Here is a 7,717-nt window from a genome sequence, read left to right as displayed (position 1 = left end):
CCCCCACCCTGGCCTGGCGGAGTCGCACTCAGACAGAGGCGGGCGCTGCACTGCAGAGTTTGTGTGGGTGCAGGAGAGGAGGCACTTTAACATCCTTGGTGCATGGGGGGGTGGGGCTCAGAGCCCAGGGAGAACATTTGCAAGACCCTGGAGACGTGCGGGGGACAGTTGTGATGTGAGTGTGAACACACACTGCATGTTCAGTGACTGTCCCAGTGAGATGTGATTGGGACTAAGTCCAAAACAAGGAGCCAATGCAGACCTGGGGGTATTGTCTGGCACGTGAAGGCTGGGGCCATTCCTGCAACCAATGGAAAAAGCAGGCAAAGAAGTCTGTTCTTGCCTCACCAACCTCCACCTGCCTCTTCTGGTCCTTCCTGTCCCCTTACCCATCTTCAGGCACTCGGTGCCTAGGCAGACGTCACTGGCTGCCTGGCCCAGGGAGCAGGTCCAGGAGGACCTGCATCTGCGTCCTCCAAGCCACAGCCTCCATCTGGGATGGTGACCTCTGTGAATGACTCAGGACCAGGCCAGATGGTTTGTGAAAGTGGAGACCACCGTTTACTTCTCATTAGGGGCTTATGTGCTTGGCAGGCCCCTTCCTCAGCACCCGCATGGTGGAGAGCTGGCAGGTTCCGAGGGTGGTTATGGGGAGGTGACCCTTTCTCTCTAAATGTGTTGGGGTGGGTTGAGTTCCAAAACGAAAAAAACTTACGAGATTTATTATGGAGGCTGATCAAAAGTCATAACAAATCATCTAAATGGTATAAAATACTTAAATATGAACAGCATCATAGTGCATAGGATCAAGCACCCGACCCACCTCCGAGGGCACTGGTGTGAATGTGCAAACCCCCCACCCCAGGATGTGTCCGGTCTCTCAGCAACCGAATCTGTAACCACAGGATTCCTTTGGACATTTGGATTTCTTTAAACTTTGTTTCTGAGAACCAAATCTTCACTCATCTCCAGATGTGTTCAGGACAGGTTTGCAGCCTCGAACACTGATCTGACACGGGAGGTCGCCCTGTGGAGCTGGGGTATGGAGCAAGACACAGGTCACCGCCCCAGCGAGCCACGTAGGGACTGGACGGAGTCCCTGTGGAAAACCAAACCACTGAGAATATGCAAAGCTTCCCATCCCCGTCACTGTCGGAGACCTGCCCGGAAGGCAGTCAGTCTGCTGTGACAGGGGACGGTGGATGGCAGGTCCCAAAATTGAGACAGGGGATTCAAACCCACAGCAGTGTGGCATTCTCCCCCAGATTAGAATTTTAAAAGTGGAGCAGTGTCGACAGTTGGAATTTGAGTGAGTGGTTTGTGCAAGCCGTCCATGCACGATTCACGAGAGGGCTTTGCTCCCGGCAGTCGGCCACAGGCTGTGGTGTGGACCTCAGGAGAGGAGAGTGGGGTTCACACGGGCACGTTCCCAGAATGGGGGTCGGCTCACAGGTGAGTCTTCAAAACTCTGTTCAACCCTTCATGTGGTTAAAAATGCTCTGCACGTGCAGTTAATACCAGAGAACCAGGTGGAGGTCTTGATCGGCTAACCTCTGAGCAGGTGGGACTGGGAGGGCTTCAAGACATAGCTGGGTCCCACCCGCTGTTTGTCAGAGGAGGAGCCTGAGTTCCAGGGAGGCACCGAGTCTGGCCTGAGGCCACGCAGCCAGCCCACCGACGAGGACCAGGGCCCTGGCCCAGGCAACGATGCCGGCGGCAAGTTTCCCAAGAGACTGTCAGACACGTTCAGGGTCCTCCAGGTCTTGTTGGGCCCACTGGGTGTTTGTTACTCCCAGCTCCACTCTAAACACGTCCTGTTCCTTCCTTTCAAAATGGAGACGGGGCTGAGGGCTACGAACAGACTTCTCCAGAAAGAGAACCCTCAGACAGAATGGAGAAAGGAGGTGTGTGTGTGTTGGGGCGGGGGGGAGGGGTGGGGAACGGCAACCAGCAGGCAGATCTCCCCACCAGGTGTCTCCGTCACTGCCACACAGCTTGGTTGCTGCCTTTGTTGGAAAGAACACTATCCTGGGACTGTGTCCGGGGTGGGGTGTCACATGAGTCCTTGACAAAGGAAAGGGAAGAGGGTCTTCCAGAAATGTGGGGCATTAATCACGGGCGTGTAGCCCAGAGCACATCGAGGCCAAAACAAGACGTAAAAGCCCAAGTTTCTCACAGAACATAAGCTGGAATTTCATCCACCTTCACATGACCTTCCCGTGCCCTCCGGCCTGGAGGCAGCCTCGGGCCCCAGGCACCCGAGTGTCTCCTTCCCCTCCTGCGTGAGCCCTCGCCTCAGAGCGGCCGTGCTGTGATTTGTCCTTAACTCCCCGCGTCCTCTCACCGGGCGTCTGATGACACTGTCGCTGCTGATGGAGTTCACTCAAGCTGACAGTAGACTTCTGAGAGCAAAACAGTAAAGTGACAAAATTTAAAATTTATATTGAAATTCTAGACACATGTTTATCTTTTATTTTCACTCCCCTCCTTTGGCAGCCATCAGCCTGTCCTCTGTATCTGTACGTTTGTTTCTAGTTTGTTTGTTTGTTCGTTTACTGGATGCCACGCTTCTGTGAGACCGTACAGTGTTTGTGTTCCTCCGGTCTGTTTCACTCGGCACAGTACTCTCTGGGCCCATCCGTGCTGTCACAGGTTCCACTCTCTTTATGAGAGTCCTAAATCTGAGTCCTGTTCCATCGAATATAGGTACCACTTCTCTATCCATTCATCTGTCGATGGATATCTACGTGCTTCCATATCCTGGCTATCGTAAATAATGCTGCGATGAAGATAAGGGTGCATATGTCTTTTTGACTTAGTGTATTTGTGTTTTGGGGGGCTAAAGAAAACAAATTTCTTTTTTACTCTAGAATTCATGATCTAATCCTAATCACAGTGGGTGGTCCCGAGTACTGAGTGGCTCTTGCTGTGGCATCGGTTCCACTCGCAGGCTCTTGGCAGGGTGGTCACTGGTGCCCCAAGGAAACAGGAGCGAGCGGTGGAGTCCCCTCGGTTTCTAGGAGTCTGCTGGCTGAAAGGTCCCCTGCAGGGTTCAGCCTCCTGCACCCCCACTCGGAGGCGGCTGGGGCGTGCTGCCGGACCCGGGCCAGGAGGTGAGAGCGCACTTCCCTTTCGAGAGGCGGAGATCCGAGCCACCCATTGGCACCAGCTCCACGTTCAACTTCGAGGCCACAGAAGCTGGGGTGTGGAAGCCCCCCTCAGAGTTTCCTGCCCGCTGCTTCTGGAATACATGAGACTGTCCTCACGTTTCATGCCCTTTCACATCCTTCCCAGGGGGCTGGCCAGGGCCTCCGCACACAGCGGGTCCTTCCTAAAACAGTTGCTGAAGCCATCTCAGAAGTTGCAGGTTTCAAACCATTGGACTCCTCCCTCCCCCACCACCCCCCCTCCCGGGTGTGTGAGGATAACACTCCTGTAGATGACAGTTGGCCGAGAAGGCCCTCACGGCAGGCCAGCAGTCGCCCGTCATCCTGGACACGCCCTTCAGGCCCATCGTCCCCATTTCACAGCTGGGCACAGAGTCAGGACAGGTGTCTTGGCAGATGTGAGCAGTGGGGGGCAGGAGTCCAGCCCCAGGGCACTGCTCTGGAATATGGTCAAGGGAAGCCCATTCTACCGCGTGAAATACATGGGGTGGGGTGCTGTCTTGGCCGGTTCCGGGGCTCACTTCAGGCTGAGGGGAAGACAGACAGACATGGGAGGAGTGGGGGTCTGTCCGTCCCCAAGAAGATTAGCCAATGACATCGTGAGTGTCCTGGCTGGGGTGGCAACAGCCAAGGCAGATATTTCAAGGCTTCCATTACTCATTTCTTAAGGACGAAATCATTCTTTTATATTTATACATAAATAACTGCTTTCTTGAGCAGGCTCAAAGAGATGAAACCCAGGTGGAAGTAGTGTTGAAAATGTTTACCGATTTCCTCTCTGAGGACATCAGATTAGCCCTTTCTGTGGGCGGAATGTGTGATCCGCAGGGAGACAATATCCTCCCTTTGATCTTGCAATACATTTTTCATATCTTCGCCGCAAAAGCTGATTAGTATCGTGTCATTTTTAAACAATGACTGTTCGCTGTGCAGAATGGGAAGGGAAAACTGAGCTGAGCATATAGACAGATGGGTGCTTGTCCAAGGCCAGGCGGTGGGAATGAGTTTTCCCATGTTTCTTTCGCCCACTGACATTGGCCTTAACCCCTTCCTCCCAGGACACGGTCCTGTGCACTAATTGGAATCTGACGCTGGGCTGTATGAATTGGCCTCTCCTCACTCTTGTATGGAGAACCACTGATTAATGACCTCATCCACTCCTTCCAAGGTCGCCATGTCCCCTTTTCTTCTGGAAGTTAAAGAACCCTTGATTAAATGGCAGAAGTGGATTGAGTGGGAAAATAAATGTATGAGGAAAGGCTTTTATAAACGGTCAGGGGCCGGCAGACAGGGAGATGCTGATGATTCCTTTGTAGATGGTGCCCGTAGGCAAATGACACAGGCGGCCACGCAGCATCTGATTGGCCGGCTGCCCTGGCTCGCTAACGTGGAAACTGACATTTCTAAAAGGCTCCTTAGCGACCCACTCGCCTCCCTTCAGGGCTTCACGGCATTTCAAAGAAGAGAGCAGCAGCATCGGAAAGGACTCAGATTTCAAATGTTTTGTTTCATTTTGGCTCCAGAGAATTTTGTTTGTGTGTGGGGGGGGGGGGAGTTCTCTGTGGGCTGAGTGCACCTACCTGTGGGCCCCACAGGCCCATGCTGTCGGGCCCAGTTTCTGAGACCAGAAGGAGGCCTCCTAGCAGCAGTGGGAGGGCTGGAAGCAACAAGGGAAGACTGAGGTCACTGGCGGACTATTTGCAGCTCTGTGGCCTGCAGCTCCTGCCCCAGGCCTCCCTGCAGCAGGGCTAAAATCCCCTGCAGCCACTGAGGGGGCAGGTAAATCATGAGTGAGTTTGAAATGGTATTTCCTTCTCTGAGCTCTCTTCTCTTCCCCTCTCCTCTCCTCTTCTCTTCCCCTCCCCTCCCCTCTTCTCTCTCTCTCTCTCTTCACCTGTTTTACCTACCTACTCTGGGAACAATGTTACAGAACATTATACATCATACATTGCACCTAGTGCTTTTAGCTCTGACCATGCTAAGAAGCTTGTGGAATGCCACCTCCCCAGTCATGTTCAGGAGGCCTGTCAGCCAGTCTGCGCACTGTGCAGGGGTCAAAGAGCAAACACAGGAGGTCGCCAGGGTGGAAATGGAGCCACAAGTGGAAAGAGTGCAGGTGAGCAGCGAGGTGCACTCTAAGGTGCTTCTGACGCATCACAACTTAGAGCGGGCATTCAGGCCTCAGGCGGGGCACACGGGGGCTTGCCCCTGTGCCGGGCCAAGCTATAGTAAGATCTCAGGCTTATGTGGCTTGTGACCTGTGCTGCAGAGTTGGGTTTTGTTTGGTTTGGTTTGGTTTTAAAGCAAAACTTTGTGCAATGTTGTGCCTTGACCATGGAGCGGGGCAGGAGTGCGTGGAGCTTCCCACTCTTGGGTCCTAACCTGAAGTGTCAGGGACCAGCAAGGGAGGTCAGCCTGAGCTGGGAGAGCCTGTGTCTGGGTCTTGGGCAGTGCAGTCAGGAGGCAGAGGACCAGCCGGTTGTCCACATTTGTCAGCTGGGCTTCACTTCCCAGCCAGCGGGTTTCATTTCCGCCCACCGAGGTTCGGTCTGGGGAGTACGTGCGTGTGCGCATGCACGTGAATGGCATGCCTGAGATGTGACACAGGGTTCAGAGGGCCCAGGGGATTGGGAGATTGCCTCCAAAGCCTGATCCACCTGGCTGAGGCTCCTGCCTGGAAATACTCGAGATGCTGGTGCCTCTGTCCCCAGAAGAACAGTCCCCACCCTACAGCACGGCCCCTGTGGGACCTGCTGATGTGAGGACACCAGGAGGGCTGGGGCCCTGGGGGGTGCGGGCTGAGAAGGAGGCCCTCCAGGAGCCACCCTGCAGGTTCGGGGCGGGGGACGGCACACACACACACACATACGCACTCGTGGCCTGTAGACGGTGGCCCATTCTCACGCACTCTCTCTTTCCCTCCCTGATCTCATGGAGTGAGCCCCATCCTCAGGCTGCCAGGGGCCTGTTGGTAGCTCCTCGCCACCAGCTCTCTGCCTTTGCCTCTTCGCTTCCCTCCCAGGACCCGGAGCACCACCCCCTGCCACGGAAACCTCCTGGAGTGTGGTCTCCAGCCGACCAAAGCCTCCCTGAGACTGTCCTCTGCGGTCTCCCTCGGGACAGAATTTCCCTCTCACAGGCCTCCTCCCAAGGTCCTGTGCCCCGCAGCTTCCGCTGGTGAAGTCTGCAGGCCTGATGCTTTCCCAAAGGCTGAATGCACTTGAAAAAGCAATTAATATAGGTTAAGAAATATAATCAGTGAGGAACATGTGCGTATTATACTTGTTTGAAAAACAAACGCCTGTCACCTTCTGCTGTGTCAGCAGTAGCAGCTACAGCGCATCTATCACCTTGAACCAGAGGTCACGCCTGACACCCTCCCATTCATTCTTTCAGGTTAAGCATTTCCTGCCTATTATTTTCTTGGGAAATAAAAATACCTATCAGGACAGGATGCCTGGCATTTTCATCTGATGATGAGATGCAGCAGGGAAACTGGAAGTGCTCAGAGGAAATTATAGAACAAAACGCCACACGGAGAGACCTTGGGATAGGGCAGCTTGGGGTCCCCACATCTGCAGGCTCGGTCTGGCTGCGGAGGGACCGGTCACAGCACAGCAGCCTTCACACCCCAGCTGGTGACCGGCAGACTCTGGGTCACCAGCCAAAGTGCAGGTCAACAGAATCGGGCAGGCTACTCGGAATGGAGTGCCAGCATTGACCTGCTGGGCACCGCCCGCCCCGCCCCCCCTGCCCCGCCATGCACCCAGGCTGCATGTAATTCCTCAGCAAGAAAAATGCCACCTTTAGGACAGAAACAACTTTACTGCCTTGTCAAATGGTTTATATGACCAAGCAACCATCTGCCACCCGTAGAAGCTGATGAGCTCTAGGGGTTTCTGCCTCAAGTGCAGGTTCAGGGTTGAGTTCTACAGCACAGAGTTGGGTGTGGAGGAAGGGTCTCTTTGGTGTGGAGCCCCCATTTAGGAAAAACCAAAGCCAGCACTCTTTCAGCCAGAGCTTGCCCAGGTCTTCCTTGCCAAGTTTCATTTTTAAAAGCTCTGCAACTTCACTTAGATGTATGTGTTTTTGCTTTGTAATCAGATTTTCACCAAACTGATATATCATTAAACTTTTGTTTTTACAATACATGCTTTATTGCAAAACCAATTTCAGCAAAGTATTGCAGATGCAACGTAATCTTTATGTCTTAGTTGTTGTTTTATTTTTTCCTTTTTTGGTTGCTAGGGTACCAAACACTTTTGAGAAAGTAGCTCGATAGTATCTGTAATACGGTGGTTCCCCGGATAAGAGACTGCATTATCCCCATGTAATATATTTGGGCAGACTGTGCCCATCACAGCTCGGCGAGATAAATAAATTAACACCCACTGATTGAGGAAGCAACGTGATATATCTATTGCCGAGAATGGTTTATGCTTCTCTTCTGACAGCTGCTGCATTGCTGGTCTGGTACGCCTCATCCCTGCCCAAATGAGTCATTTCCACTTCTGTGAAAGAGGAAAGCGTGGTGGCCTTCCAAACTTCGA

This window comes from Phyllostomus discolor, chromosome 13, assembly GCF_004126475.2.
Source record: "Phyllostomus discolor isolate MPI-MPIP mPhyDis1 chromosome 13, mPhyDis1.pri.v3, whole genome shotgun sequence".
Lineage (NCBI taxonomy): Eukaryota > Metazoa > Chordata > Mammalia > Chiroptera > Phyllostomidae > Phyllostomus > Phyllostomus discolor.
Note: the sequence above shows the minus strand (reverse complement) of the source record.